Below are 16,693 nucleotides of genomic sequence, written 5' to 3'. Positions count from 1 at the left end.
AACTTTATTTAATTAAATGCGTAGTTCACAAGCAGTAGCTCACAGGATGACATTGTTACTGTTGTCCATCCTAACCCTTACAGTTTACTTCATCTGATTTTCTTTCTCATCCACAGATGTCTGCTGGCGAGGAAGCTGTAATTCAAGGCCACACCTCTGCAACCTCTGGCAAGGATGGAGATGCTCTTGACCATGATGCTATCTCCTTCAACTGCAATGTAAAGTTTCAAATTATGTATAATCTTTTGTTTTTAAACAAATCCTACCTTTTCCTCTATATTAAATGTCATATACATTTTACAGGGAACTGAAGACAGCTATAGTGTTGAGAAGCATGTTGCGAGAATGAAAGAGGAGTGCAAAAAAGCCCGTCCAAACATGGACATCCTGAATGAGAAAATGAAGAGGACCTTTGCTGAGAGAGTCCGCTTCATTCAAAGCCACTCCACCAGTGACATTCTTCAGGAGTTCCCAGCTTTACAGCATATCAGTATTGTGAGTTCAAACCCTGTATGGAGTTAATGTACAACGTAATGTAGTTAATGTACAATTTGTAATAAGATTTCTCTTCCAAACACATTTTAATGTATAGAAATACTCTTTTAGTATAGATTTTCGCTGAAATTGAGCACATCTATAAAGTTGATGTGGATAAGAAGTTGCTGGAAGGCTTTGGGAAAGACAGCAGACAGAATTGTTGCAGAGGCCAAAAGGAGGAGCCTGGGCAAGGAGATTCTACTCCAGTATCAGAGAGCACTCAGTCAGGAGTGTGAAGAGACACACAAAGGTATTTAGAACTTTATTTGATGTTCTTCAAATACATTATGCCATAATTGCTATAAAAACTGATCAAGTTGTGTTTTTTCCTTTTAGGACACACCATCTGTGCTGCAATACTCTTGCTCCCCTACCTGTTCCATGAAAATCCAGCCAGGCTCTATGTAATTGACAAGGTAAGAGCATCACCAGTCATTCATAGGTAGGGCTCTTGTATGCCTGTCGTGTTTTGTTTGTTTTAATGGAAATCTGGAGTGTATTACTCCTTTGGTGTGGTTCATATTGATAGGTGAGTACAGAAATACATCCCACTCCCATCATAGTGGGATGTATGTGGATTTTGTGGGATTTTCTTTTGCTTAAAAGTCTTGCGAATACATTATTTCTCATAGTATAAGAGATGTATTTTTTATTGCATATAATTGGGTGAATAATATAATTTATGTTCAGATAACTTTCCAATCAGATGCACTGATAGTGAGACTGACTAAGTGCTTGAAAACCATGTATTCATGTAAGATACTGTATTTGTTGTGGGCTTTTCATAGATGGCAAAGGCTCCTACCCCTGTGCTGCTCGTAAGTGGAAACCCCTTCAGTGCTGAATGTGAAATTTGTCTTCACATGGATGGAAAGGACATTGCAAAGGTAGAGGACATCTCAATGGGAGTTGGTGCCCTACTGGGGATCTATTTCATCCTTGGAGTTAAATGGGCAGAGAATGTAAAGAAGACTCTAATTTTTATGCAGTGCATGGTTGGTATCAAATCAAATGATAAAATACCTATAGGGGTAATTAAAATGGCAAATGTCTTGCTCTAAATGTATAATAAGTACATAGTAATATATTTTGTATTCATTGATATTTCTATTTATTTATTTTTGCAAATTAGAAATGATCAACCCGGAATCATTATTGTTGTATACTTTTCAAAAGTCTGATATGTAAATAAAAACATGCTTAAAAACATCTGCTGTTTCACCATTATTATTATTGGGTGTGCTCACGCCTTCGGCGAGCACAACCATTGTTCTCTCACATATATATTATTATTATTATTTTTGACCCCCTAAGGATCAGTCAATATTTGGACTACATAGACAACGCCTGTGTCAAAAGATTCGTCTTGGTCTCGATTGCGTTGCTTGTATTTTTATTTACGTTCCGTTGCACGGTTTAGGAGGTTACAAAGTTTTTGTGGCAAAAAGTGCCTTATGTCAACGAAGGGTACTCAGTGCTAGCCTACGTCACAACGTCGACAGCACACGTTAGCAACGACGCATGGATACAACGTGCATTGATGTGCTGTTGCACGGCAAGTATCGTGCCGTGCAACACGTGTCGTGTTGTACTAGCAGCACATGTACATTTAAGCAAATCAAGATTTGCATGATGTACAGTAAGTAATGTCACATTAAATAACGTATTTAAACTCAAGCTTGTGTGGTGCGTCGCTGTCTTCAATGCCTCAGCCTAAACTTTATGTCAAAAGAAACGTTCTCATTATTTCCGGCGCTTTCAAACAATCAGCGAAGTGTGGCTAGCAACAGCAGCTAGCTTGCTCGTAGCAAACTTCTTTTGAATTAGCCATTTCCCCCTAAATTAATGTCAAACTTATTTACGTTTTTGGGGGCATATTTTCAGTTAGCAGACGGTACTGTTTGAATCGCGATTCCATCTGAAATACTGCCGGTGACAACGTTGTTACTGTAGCTCGTTTCAAAGGGGGTTCGCTTGTTTCAAAGGGGGTTCTTAAAGATCCTGTAAAGTAAATTCCATGTTTTGCTTCTAAGTACATTATATATGTGTGAAATGAGTTCCTGAAAGCATGTGCAAAGCGCTAAAACTTTGTCGCACTGAAATGTGGAGTTAGACCGAAGAACAGTTTCTCTTCCGTTTTCAGATCAGGTTTTAATGGGCGGAGCCAAAAAATGCCCTATCTACGTCATTTTGCCCCATCTACGTCAGATCACTGAATGGCTCCTCCTGCTGTACTGTTATTGTAGCTTACATCAGCTAGCTAGCTAGCTTCAGGATGTCTCCCACCACCCGCAACTGCATCTTCCCTGGATGCAAGAACTCCAGCTGCGCTGCAACGCCATTTAAGTTCCCTGTTGATAATGAAAGGAAACATAGGTGGATAGATGTTGTGAAGAGCCACGCTCATGGAAAGCTTCGGATAAACTCCAACAGCCGCCTCTGCGCCACTGACCATTTCACGGCGGACAGTTTTAACATGGACCAGACACAGACGGGGTTCACCAACACACGGTTTCTCTTGCAGCGCGGAGCCATACCGAGCATCGCCCCCCCGGCCGTTCATCCTCCGGCCGCCAGCAGTTCATCACTCAGTTCTGTGTGCTTGTTATAATTATACTAGATAACTTTTCCAGAGGTATCTCTGCTATAATTAATGCAAACCGCTAACTTGATATTAGGCTACTTGGTGTAGAATGATGGTATTTTGGTGAAATGGTAGCTAATGTGCTAGAAGTAGTTGGAGAGCTCACTGTCTGCTGTCTCTACTGTAAACGTTTACTCCTGTGTTACAGCTCAGGGGAATATTTCATTTATATGCATCTGTATGTTTCACTCATTGAACAAATACATTCTAATTCTATACTTTTTTGTTCGGCTTGACGTAGTGTCCATTATCTGGGTCGTAGGTTGCTTACTTGAGAGAGGCGGCGCCTTCCAGCGAGGGGGCCGACCTTAAGCTCCTTCAGGCGACACGCCCCCCCATCCTCGAACAGAGAAGACTGCTAATTTTCTTACGATTTCAAAGCCTAATTTAACATACTTGTCGGTGTTTTTTTTCATTCGAATTTGGATGGGTAGTTAATAACACATTATTCGGTGGTGTGGTGAACTTGAAACTCGTTTTTAATTCCACTTTACAGGATCTTTAATGAATTATGTAATATGAGTAGGCTAACTACTTGAAAATATCACTAGAAGGGAAAAACTTGGGGACGGACCCACCTGCAACCGACGCAATCAAGCACACCCTACAATTTCCCCTGAAATTGTACCCTCTCTAGTTATTATTGTTGTACTACTACTACTACACAACAACAAGATGTTAAAACAACAAGATCCTTGAGGAACCTACTACACAACTTCTATAAAGGTTCTTCACAGAGCTTCAAAAGGTTCTTCAAGTAACCTTATGAAAGGGTTCTTCTAAGAACCTTTTCTTGAAGGTTCCTCAAAGCACCATAAGAGGTTCCTCCACAGTTTCAAATTAAAGAACCTCCAAAGGTTCCTCAAGGATCTTGTTGTTTTAACAGTGTACAGTTTAACCGTTCAGCTTTCAGCTTCTCCCGCATTGTATTTCAGCTCTTAACATTGTTAGATGATGCAGTTCAGTTTCCACACTGCCTCTTTTGTGTGACTCAAACATTTTTGAAATTCAATTCAGCTTGCGGGTGTTTTCTCCAACGCATTTTCTGCAGGAAATGCACTTTCTAGTTAGTGTGTCTGCTGAAAGCATAAACACTATTGTTATTCTGCATACTTATTATTAGGTGTGCTTTGCCTTCGGCAAGGGCACAACCTTTGTTCTCTCACATATATATTTATTATTTATGTATTTTCCCACCCCTAATCCTCAGTCAATATTTGGACTACATAGACAACCTAGGTGTCAAAAGTTTCGTCTTGCTAGCGATTGAGTTGCTTGTATTTTTATTTACGTTCCGTTGCATGGTTTAAGTTGAAATTACGTTTTTGTGGCAAAAAGTGCCTTTTCTCAACAAAGGGTACTCAGTGCTAGCCTACGTCATAACGTCAGCACACGTTAGCAACGACACATGGATACAACGTGCATAGATGTGCTGTTGCACAGCGAGTATCGTATTGTGCCGTGGTGTACTAGCAGCACATGTATATGGAAGGCCTAGTGGTCAAGTATTAAGACGCCCCCGTGTGTTAACCACGCGTAATTAACTTTGTATGGAAGTCGGCGTAATGGACGCCGACTTCCATACAAAGTCGGCGTCTTTTTCGCCTCAAATTGAACCGTGTCACGTTCCTAGCGGTTAGCTAGACACGTCTCAAAAAAGCATGCGTCTAAATAAACGCGTGCTTTTTTGAGACGTGTCTAGCTAACCGCACGAAATTAACGCCTGGTTTGGCTCAATCAGCGTCTGGTTTTCCAAAATTTAAGTCTGCTTGCTTGAATTGGATAAGAGCGTCTGATAAATGACTAAATGTAAGTAGAGTAGGTCTTAGGATTATCGTGCGAGCTAGGCTACTATCAAATACAATGTTGGTTAGCTATTAGTATGAAGTTGGTGGTCACAATTGCAATACTCTATGATATAACAAGGGGTGCAGGGACAAATAAATGCAGTAATATCTGGCTGTCTGGCTTGGAGCTTTGTGAACTTCCCTTGCACTGCGATTGCGTTGCCTCAGTATTGTGCGCAATTTGGTTTCACTGCCAACATTCCTTAATGTAAGAGGCAAATGCGCAAACTTAGTTGGTGGCAATATACAACTGTTGTTAGGCTAATCTTCAAGTCAAGTGTATTTTATTGTCATTTTCAATTGCATATGGTTGTACATAATAAAAACTAAACAGAGTTTCAAGTTCAAGTCTTTTAATGTCAGATGCACAGATCAACACAGGGTCAGACTGTGCACTGAAATTCTTAGGACAAGACAACGCAAAGCAACCTGGCATAACATGACATATAAGTACTCAGAACAAGTTTGCACCTATGACAAGCTAACATATAATAAACCTCCTAAATAAATACAAAATAAACACTAAACCTATTTCGACAGGATCGTGATGCCATATAAAACAACATATAACAGTAATTGGTGCCAGTGCAAACGTATGTAGCCTACAGTGACAGGACAGTATGTTCAGTGACAGGACAATATGTACAGTGATTGGAGGTAGCAGTTATGAAGTGATAGGTTCTCGTGCCAATATATTGTGATGCCAATTTGTTGAGCGGTCTTCTTCCTTGTATAGACCTAGAAAAGTGAAATACACAGCCAAGGTGACAGAAATAAATTTACCAAGACACTGTAGCCTAATGATGGTACATTGTGTTAGTTTGGAGTATGTTATTAGGCTGAATGTAGGGGAAAGTGTATTACATGAGAAGGAAATGTATCAAAAGATTATGGTGTGATTTCCCAGATAATGAAAATTGTGTACCCATATAGATGGTGTCACTAAAGGGTCAACGACCTGAGCGTCAGGTCACCTCATAAAAGTAGAGGGTGCATTGCGTAATTTGTTATGGAAAATCATCCCTAGTGAGCGGGCGCTATGAAGATAAATGAAAGTTGAAAAATTATCACAATTGCGAGAGCAGGTTTCTGCTCTTTCGTGTTTTTCTGCTGACATTGAGAACTTAGGTTGGACATCTTTGAACAGTGCTAGTTCATGATTATACCGTATCAAGCTTGATTGTCTATTCACCTACCATTTAGTTAGCTGACGATTAGCAGTGTACAATATTTTGTGTTAACTGGCTTCACAGGAAGATTAGATTTGATGTTCCTGCTAGTAATGGAGAGACCCAGCTTGTTAGGGCACAGCTTATTAAGGACCAAGGCACAGGTCACAGGTGTGCCCTTGCAGCAATCACAGCTCCTCTACTTGCCTGCCATCCTGCAACAGAACCAAAGACACAGAAACAGAACACAGAGAGAGGAGACCCAAACAATGCACAGAGCCAACAATCTAACATGGTTTATACCATCATCAGAACAGGCATAACCTCCCGATCACTACAAGTCATTCAGGTAATGTCCTATTGACTCATACAGCAGTGAACAGTATCCTTTCTGAAGTAGAGCAATGGCTAGTGTTTGCTGACCATGGCAGTGTTTAATAGTGTTCAACTCAAGTTAAAAGCAGTAGGCCTACATCTTACACAGCACAAAGAAAAATATGTATTTCAGGTCATCTGCAAGTCCCAGTGTGCCATTACAATCAACCCTGGGCCCAGCAGCAGCAGCTTGGGTAGGCCTGGTTGCACAGTGAAATCCAGCTACATGGTTGTTGCCAGAAGGTGACCTGAGAAGGAGTTGGGCCTTTGGGACACCATAGATGATCTGTTAAGTATAAAGACAACAGTGTGTGAATGTGAAGGACAGCCGATGAACATTTATTTCTGTCACCTTGGCTGTGTATTTCACTTTTCTAGGTCTATACAAGGAAGAAGACCGCTCAACAAATTGGCATCACAATATATTGGCACGAGAACCTATCACTTCATAACTGCTACCTCCAATCACTGTACATATTGTCCTGTCACTGAACATACTGTCCTGTCACTGTAGGCTACATACGTTTGCACTGGCACCAATTACTGTTATATGTTGTTTTATATGGCATCACGATCCTGTCGAAATAGGTTTAGTGTTTATTTTGTATTTATTTAGGAGGTTTATTATATGTTAGCTTGTCATAGGTGCAAACTTGTTCTGAGTACTTATATGTCATGTTATGCCAGGTTGCTTTGCGTTGTCTTGTCCTAAGAATTTCAGTGCACAGTCTGACCCTGTGTTGATCTGTGCATCTGACATTAAAAGACTTGAACTTGAAACTCTGTTTAGTTTTTATTATGTACAACCATATGCAATTGAAAATGACAATAAAATACACTTGACTTGAAGATTAGCCTAACAACAGTTGTATATTGCCACCAACTAAGTTTGCGCATTTGCCTCTTACATTAAGGAATGTTGGCAGTGAAACCAAATTGCGCACAATACTGAGGCAACGCAATCGCAGTGCAAGGGAAGTTCACAAAGCTCCAAGCCAGACAGCCAGATATTACTGCATTTATTTGTCCCTGCACCCCTTGTTATATCATAGAGTATTGCAATTGTGACCACCAACTTCATACTAATAGCTAACCAACATTGTATTTGATAGTAGCCTAGCTCGCACGAGCATCCTAAGACCTACTCTACTTACATTTAGTCATTTATCAGACGCTCTTATCCAGAGCGACTTACAGTAAGTACAGGGAAATTCCCCCCGAGGCAAGTAGGGTGAAGTGCCTTGCCCAAGGACACAACATCATTTGGCACAGCCGGAAATCGAACCGGTAACCTTCAGATTACTAGCCCGACTCCTTAACCGCTCAGCCACCTGACTGCCGTACTTACGTATTAGATGTTACAATTGTTGTCATAATTTCCCATCGGAGATTCAAGCAAGCAGACTTTAATTTTGGAAAACCAGACGCTGATTGAGCCAAACCAGGCGTTAATTTCGTGTGGTTTGCTAGACACGTCTCAAAAAAGCACGCGTTTATTTAGACGCGTGCTTTGTGACACGTTAAAAGCACGTGTCACGTGACACGGTTCAATTTGAGGCGAAAAAGACGCCGACTTTGTATGCAAGTCGGCGTAATGGACGCCGTCTTTGTATGCAAAGTTGGCGTTAATTACGCGTGGTTGACACACGGGGGCATCTTAATACTTGACCACTAGGCCTTCCATACATGTAGGTTACATTTAAGCAAATCAAGACTTGCATGTACAGTAAGTAATGTCACATTAAATAATGTATTTAAACTCAAGCTTGTGTGGTGCGTCGCTGTCTTCAATGCCACAGCCTATAACAGTGCGTTCACACTGCAGCGGAGCGGACGGCGCGTCGGCTTCCAATACATTTTCAATGAAACCAGGCGTTGACGCTCGCGTAGGGCATTGTGGGAAGGCGAGCGGAGCGTTCCAAGTTGGATTTTCTCAACTTTATGTAAATGAGGAACGTGAAAACACTAGCGTTGGCCAATCGGATTGGTTTCTTGTTTCTTGTAACGTAGCAATCGTTGGTCATGATAAACATTTCTATGCATAAACATTGTGAAACATAAACATTTCACAATTTCAAGATGGAGGAGAAACTTTTCGTATGTGTCTGCACACCCAGTTCTAAAGTTACTAATGTGACGAGCCTGAATTTAAGGATTACATTAAACTAATAATGCATGGTGCATGGTTGCCGATGTCGTCAGTGTTCCTAGTGTGTTTTTATAGCCTACTTTTAAATTCAGTCTCGTCACATTACGTGACTGTTCTGTGCCACTGCTAGCTCGCTAGCCCAGCCTACAAACGACTAGAGACCGGTGGCTTAACATGTATTCTACTGTAATCTTGCACTAGTAAAAATTCGGTAATTTTACATAAATGTTGTGTAAAAGTGGTATTTGGATCGATATTGTGAGTACATGAACCCAAATCTGCACGCTTGGCCATGACTACAACAGTGACCTTAGAGAACTAAAACTCTGTATTAACTTGTCTAACAGTGCGTGTCCACTGCAGCGACGCGATGCGAGCGACAACATGTTTTCCATTCATTTTGAATGGAGACAGGCGAATCGCTTGCGTGGTGCATTGTGGGTAGCGACCCGACAGAGTTGAGATTTTCTCAACTTTATGCAAATGAGGAGCTATTTTCGCTAGCGATGGACAATCGGAGTGTTTTCTTGTTTCTCGTAACGTAGCAACCATGGTGAACATTTCTAGCTTTCTAGGTTTCAAGGTGGAGGAGAAACTAATCGTTTGTGTGGCTGCTTACCCAGTCCTGTACGATACATAGCTGTATTCGTACAGAGATGTTAATAAAAAACGATGCATGGCGCAAGGTTGCCGAAGTTGTTGGTGCTTGCACTTTCAAATTCAGTCTAGTCACATTACGTAACTTCGTTCTGTGGTAACTAGCTAGCTAGCCCGTCTGGAACTCCCTATCGTATCGACAGATTAGCAGACTTTGAATAATATAATAAAACGTGTTTTACACATGTCAACGTGTATGTCTATTAAACAGTTTTGAATTTTGTATACAAGTTGTATTTTGATCGATGTTGCGAGTTCGTAAACCCAAGTCTGCACACTTGGCCATGACAACTACAACAGTGACTTTAGAGAACTACATTCTACATTAATCTGTTTGAAACGCCCCGAGCGTGGTGAACTGTGGGAAGGCGAGCGATGGCAAGCGATTCGCGTCGCTGCAGTGGACACGCAGTTACACTCACAAAAGATCCGACCTGTTTTACAACAGGATCAGAAGACATATATTCAAAAAGGATATTCTTGAAAACTACTGTCGAACTAATAAGATAGTAAACTGGTCTAGGCATTACAGAAAAATGTAACATTAAAACGACTAAACGCACGTGGAATAAAAATGCATGTGGCGTGAACAATGGCTAGCCTGGCTAACACACCGAGCAGGCTAACTTAGACATAGCAACGAAATAGCTAGCAAATATGGAACGCCGACAGGGTCAAATGTACTCGTAATTTAAACGCGTATTTTGGATTGGACACCCGTTTAAGAAGCGCCTGCAGCTGTTTCATAAGCGGCTGCAGCCGTAAATGTGCAGGCGGAAGTTACACATGAATGTACGCGTTAGTTAACGCTTGCAGGCGTTAAATAAACGCCTGTATATTTACACGTGCAATTGCAGGCGTTAAATAAACGCCTGTATATTTACACGTGCAATTGCAGGCGTTAAATAAACGCCTTTATATTTACACGTGCAATTGCAGGCGTTAAATAAACGCCACATGCAAATCACTGCCCACAATTTCCCTAGCTCCTCCTGCAGTTAGCTGGGCTAGTGTGATTGGATTCTTCCCTGCATTTTCAAGTACCAGCTCCTCCCCACTGTAGAAGCGGAAGATTTCAAAACAAGTTTAGCCCAGCACACAGAAGTTTGAAGGATGAGAAGATGGCAAGAAGGAACTTCCTAAGACAGTGTAAGCAGACACTAAATGACTGCACTCAGCTTTTGCTGTCGGATAACCCTGGACACGACGACCTTCAGTCCACGTTGACAAAGGTACAGTTTTTTCGAAATCATTATTTGTGACTTAATCGTAATCTTCACCGGCTAGCTAGGCTAACAGGGGTTTAACTTGGTCACTCGCTGTGCGGATAGCTTTTGTTTGTTTGTTTTTTAGCAATGGATTGCTACTGTGATACTTCTGCATTGCTAGCTAGCCAGTCACTGACTAGTCTAGACTGTTGGATAAAGACTAGCTATTTGCGTTTCGTTTTTATCCGTGAAAGCTGCCATGTTAAGGCTGGACAGTCCATATCCAACTATCTGTCCCCTAGTTATGTAGCTAGCTAAACGAGTTAGCCTCAACCCCCAACCATCTGCTATCCTCAGTAGTCAGTACAGTAGGCTCCAGTGCTGCACATTCTTGACATTCATTTTTTGTTGTTACCTAAAGTCGATTAGTCAAGCTCAGGGGTCGGCAACCCGCGGCTCTAGAGCCGCATGCGGCTCTTTAGCGCCGCCCTAGTGGCTCCCTGGAGCTTTTTCAAAAATATGAAAATGGAAAAAGATGGTGTGAACATATTTTTTGTTATAATTATTAAAACAGAAATGTTGAAAAAATATTTATTATACACATTTTTACAGCAAAATGTGTATAATAAATATTTTATTTCAACATTTCTGTCAACGAAGATTTACGTCATAGCCTGTGACACACGTTTCTTTCAGCTCTGCGTAATGCCAGACAGGTGGCTGTTGCAAACAAACCGGCGGGTGTGTCATGGGCCATGGATCCCAAAGGGAAAAAGAGAAAGATAGCTGAGGAGAACAGAGGATTCAACAGTTTTTGGACCGAATCATTTGCTTTCATTGCCAATGCGGAAGGATTGCCTGCATGTTTGCTTTGTAATGAGAAGTTGTCAAATAACAAAAAGAGTAACAGACATTTCCAGGGAAGGCATGCTACATTTGCAGCCGAGTACCCAGTTGGGAGTGAGAGAAAAAGTGCGATTGCATGAATGCTCATTATGTATTTGTAGCCTACTTATAATTTTGATAGTAATATAGCTAATATAGACCAATTATCACCCTACGTCACACCACTGTCAAGCATGCTCAACTGCGCATGTCGGCTGCAAAGGACGGACTTCTCCCAGGCAGAGCCATATAAAAAGAGAGTTGCGACACGCTTTGATCTCGCCGACACGTGATCACGTGGTTCATGTAGCTCGCTGTAGTTCCAAAAAACCCCACTGCTGTCAACCGGTTTGAATGGTTTTCAATGAAGCTGGCCAACCGAAGTCGCTTTCTCAGGCAAATGATGAATGAAACAGGCTCGGTTAAAGAAATCCGATATTCTGGCTATCTTCAGCAGACTCGTATCTACAAAAGGCAGTCCTCCCTGACGTGTTTGGTGTAGAATGGAGTGAAATACAACATTGTGAACACTCACTGCCAGTGAAACACAGGAAAAAGGCTAGAGCTTTTTTGTCACGTGGTTCCGGTAGCTCCCTGTAGTTAAACAAAACCCCCACTGCTGTCAACCTGTTTGAATGGTTTTCGGCGGGACAGACAGCAGCACCATCTCGATTCACGGACATTTTCGGTATATTAACACAATGTCAATTGGTTACTGGTGTGTTGTATCATGTATGTCTGATACTTTATTAACATGTATGTATTACATGAACTAATTTGACAGACTATAAGCCAACTGACTTCTGGTTATGATACACGTGCTCTCTAGGTAGCTTCAGTAAAAGTGTTGCTTATGTTACTAGCTAGACCTACAGTCTAGCTCTAACTGCGTTTCGAATCAAACAAGCTATAATCTTACGATAAACTTTATCTAAAGCTAGCTATATGAAATACTACTAATAACAATTGATATGTGGTGGTAAAAATATGAAAAAATGAAGGATTTTCATCAATTTACCAGCTAACTTGCTTCGGAAACACTGAAAATGAATGGGGTTGAACGGTGTAAAATGCAATGTTTGGAACTACAGGTCGCATGTGACACGCTTTACTTCCGCATTCCTCGATAACAATGGGAGTCTATGGAAGTGTCGCAACTCTCTTTTTCTATGGCTCTGCTCCCAGGTATACACTTGGATCAGGTCATCATATATCTGGCCACTGGATTTCAGAGCTTGACATTAACTTTTTGAGGCACTTGTCCTTTGAACAAATACATTTACGTTTCATTTGTCCATGCACAAAAGTCACTTGACGCCCGATACCTTAACCCTCGTGCTGCCTTCGGGTCACATGACCCAAAGGTTCATAACGAACCATCGTTGTGTTTACCCAATTTTACCCAATACAAAAACAAATAAAAATAATTTTCTTTTAACCTTCGCAATGTGGGGGGTCTGAGACAGCCCAACGGTTAAAAGAAAATGCTTCACTTTGTTTTTGTATGCGGTAAAGTTGTCGCAATACGACGGTGGGTCACAATGACTGATGGGTCAGAACGACCCGAAGATAACACAAGGGTTAAATATCCTGACCGAGTGATAGGGCAAAACTAGCCTGGCTAACGGAGGTCACTTTCTCAGGCAAATGACGAATATAACAGGCTCGGTTAAAGAAATCCGAGATGTTGGCTATCTTCAGCAGGCTCGTATCTACAAAAGGTAGTCCTCCCTGATGTTTTTACTGTAGAATGGAGTGAACGGGCAAAACTAGGCTGGCTCGGGCAAAACTAGCCTGGCTAACGAAGGTCGCTTTCTCAGGCAAATGATGAATGAAACAGGCTTGGTTAAAGAAATCCGAGATGCTGGCTATCTTCAGCAGGCTTGTATCTACAAAAGGCAGTCCTCCCTGACGTTTATAGTGGAGAATGGAGTGAAATACAACATTGTGCACACTGCCAGTGAGCGACCCGAGTCTGACTGAGGCTAACAACGTCAAAACAGTGTAACGGGGACGCAGTCTCACTCAGATTGCCAGTTTTACACAAATCACAAAAATAATCGGACCAGCTGGCTAAAAGCAGAATTCCCATATCTCTTTAAAGCTGCCCTGCTTGACTTTTAAGGTGTATAATTGACTGTAAAACTGTAAAATTATGAACTTTGTGACGTGAAGACATGGCTGCCGCATGAGATGCGGTCTACCGGGCGACGTTCTCACTCAAATTTCAAGACTTTCGTAACCCAAATCAAAATTCTGATGTGACAGATCAATGGGGAATCGACTTTTCTCTTAAAGGCTGTCCTTCTCGACATTTTTGGTCTTTTTAAATCGTACTATTTGTATAATCCGTGTACTTCTCTAACCATTATAAAGGCTATCCTTTCCCGGTTTTCTGCAGCCACATTGCGCGCGCATCCCGAATGTTTACAAACAAATAATTGGTCTATAGACACTTACAGCAGGGGTCGGCAACAGGCGGCCCGCGGGCCAATTGTGGCCCGCCAGCGATTTTATTTGGCCCGTCAAAATATTTCCGTTTATATATTTTTTGTATCGTTTTTTTCCCCGTCGACTTTTATTTTGAAACCGGAAACTGGGTATGGTGTCATTGACTTTTCTGAAGTATTTTCTCGCTATGTCATCGCTACCATAGACATATGATCCAAAGCACCCCGATAGCACCCCCCAAAATATTGCTTGTGAAATTAATAGTTTTCAGGCCCGGAGTGGCCATCGGGAGAATAGGGAGAATTCACGGTGGGCCGCTCTGCCCGCTTATAAATTAGGCCAGAAGATCGCCTGCTTTCTCTTAGTTTTTTCACACACCGAATAAAAGGATATGTCTTAAGTTTGTTAAGTTACTGTGTGACTGATAAGTAAGCTAATAGGCTACATTAGGTTTTAATCTAATTAAGCGCATGATCTGACCGTGCATTAAAAAGTGCTGTTTTCAGTTGTCGCGCATGCTCTCTTAAGTATGTACCAAGTTGTTGCTATGAAGACAACCCTAAACCATCATTTATTGTTGTGGAGGGAGTTAGATTAAGCTGATGCGAAAAGAATAAAATGGAAGGGACAAAGATCCCAGGAGGAACTGAAAAAGCCAGGTAAAAAAAGAAAGATCTGTCACTTCATAAATCTATAGGTTCTTGCAAGGGTGGGAAAAATATGTTTTCTTAAAAGCCCTGAATCTTTCAGGTAAACATTTGGGTTGTAATTTCCGGAAAATATAAGAATATGAGTCCAACGTAATGTTTATTTAGGTTAGGCTACATAAATCTTAAAAACTATTTTGCACCGAAATTAATGAAAAACCTTTCGCTCGCGCGCTATGCGCGCTCGCATTAATGTGAAGTTCCGATTTCACCTCACATCAAAACCTTCGCTAGGTCCTAGTAATCCTATTCTCACTGGATGAGACAGTTTTTATGTGCACCAACGATGACGACCCACCACGTTGGGATGACAGTGACGACCATGTTGATAGAGAGAGTTCGTTAAAATAATTAAATTATTCAAACAGACCACCAATGGGCTCATTCACATGGTTAATAGGCCTAGTTGTTGCGAGTGCACGTATCGCAAGGGCACCTATCGCAGCGTCTAGATAGGCAGTAACCCAGACTCTGGCCCGTCATCTTGGGGCGAGGAAAAATACTGGCCCGCGGCCCAAGTTACTTGCCGCTTTTAATTTTTTTGCGGCTCCAGACAGATTTGTTTTTTGTTTTTTTGGTCCAATATGGCTCTATCAACATTTTGGGTTGCCGACCCCTGGTCTAGCTAGCTGGTATTTTGAGGCAAAACCACTGCTGAAGGCAAGCAAGCTCAACCTTTAACCTAGGCGACCATTTGTTCACGTTCTTATGAGATATGGTCGATAAATTATTACTGGTTTAGATACAACAACAAAAAATACTAGCCTTGTCTACTTTAACACCATTGTCTTCTTTCAGGCTGGAAACAATGCAGCGAAGCCTAGAGTGGGCAAAGGGGTACGCTCTTAAATGTTGCTTCAGCAGACGGCCTGATAGCTGAAGTGTCCGAGCTCATGCAGGAGAGTCGCACCCATGGTCGGCATGCACAACCAGGTGGGAACCATTTCAGTGGGGGTGGGTTGTTTCACACATCGTTCACTTGCTGCCCATTGCATTTTCCCTTGTGCAGTATTTTTTACTGCCCTTGTTCAGTATTTGTTGTTAAATTGCAGTGGTATTTAACAGTGCATGCCTAGAGCTTGTGCAAGTTACAGTCTCTTAACCCTTGTGCTGCCTTCGGGTCACATGACCCAAAGGTTCATAACGAACCATCGTTGTGTTTACCCAATTTTACCCAATACAAAAACAAATAAAAATCATTTTCTTTTAACCTTCGCAATGTGGAGGGTCTGAGACAGCCCGACGGTTAAAAGAAAATGCTTCACTTTGTTTTTGTATGCGGTAAAGTTGTCACAATACGACGGTGGGTAACAATGACTGATGGGTCAGAATGACCCGAAGAGAACACAAGGGTTAAATGTTGTAAGCACAGCATTGTATTATTGTTGCAGCCAGTTCCGGTTACCAGGCTCCATTGACTTGGAGTGGAGCTAGAGGTGCTCCTCATTATCACATCACCGGAGAGCAACTGAGGGGTCTGATGATAGATGGCAGATATTCTTCACGTGTTCCATTCTACACTCAAACCACATCTAAGGTCAGTTGTGCTTGGGGTTGAATGCTATGAAATGCAAAGCTTTTAAATGCATGGTTTCCACAATTTTGGCATGAATGGGTTGTCAATAATCAAGTACTCTAGTGATACATTGTCTCATCTGGGCATTGTCAATCTTTCTGTCTTGTCAGGCACTTTGCATTAACCTGAAGGCAGCTGCCTTCCCATCAATGTTGCAGAGGCTGCACAGAAGGTACAGTGTTGCTGCTCTGAATTCTTTATAACACATCGATGGAAACTACAGACTGAAGGTAGATGCTCGCTCACTCACTCACTTTCTTGGTATATCTTGGTTATTTAAACTGTAGGTTGTAACATCTCAAATGCTATCAGGTAGCTCACTTGTTTATCAATTAGAGCAAGAACTGACATGGATATGTGGATAAGAATAGTTTTATGATGTTGCTGCTACTTTGGTTATTGATACAGTAGTAGCACCTTGAAATATACATGCTTATAGTGACAAAGTCCAATGTTATGTTTTTTGTGATTTCAGGTGGAGGATAGTC

At 41.6% G+C, this 16,693-nt stretch overlaps 2 long non-coding RNA genes across 3 annotated transcripts; one reads left to right on the top strand and one right to left on the bottom strand.

Annotated features, from left to right (window-relative positions):
• Positions 1–6,471: 6,471 nt before the first annotated feature.
• LOC134012930 (uncharacterized) lies at positions 6,472–8,100 on the bottom strand. Its single transcript, XR_009928657.1, has 2 exons — positions 7,921–8,100; positions 6,472–6,858 (listed from the first exon to the last, which is right to left on the bottom strand). It is a non-coding gene; the product is annotated as an uncharacterized LOC134012930 (long non-coding RNA).
• A 7,275-nt stretch (positions 8,101–15,375) lies between these two features.
• On the top strand, positions 15,376–16,437 carry LOC134012745 (uncharacterized). Of its 2 annotated transcripts, none has more exons than XR_009928631.1 (3): positions 15,376–15,562; positions 16,021–16,166; positions 16,316–16,437. It is a non-coding gene; the product is annotated as an uncharacterized LOC134012745 (long non-coding RNA). The 2 variants fall into 2 exon arrangements; XR_009928632.1 differs by having other exon boundaries at positions 15,376–15,583.
• The last annotated feature ends 256 nt before the right edge of the window (positions 16,438–16,693 follow it).

Source organism: Osmerus eperlanus, chromosome 26, assembly GCF_963692335.1.
Source record: "Osmerus eperlanus chromosome 26, fOsmEpe2.1, whole genome shotgun sequence".
NCBI classification, from domain to species: domain Eukaryota; kingdom Metazoa; phylum Chordata; class Actinopteri; order Osmeriformes; family Osmeridae; genus Osmerus; species Osmerus eperlanus.
The sequence above is the reverse complement of the archived record's forward strand: the minus strand, read 5'-3'. Positions and strand labels throughout refer to the sequence as shown.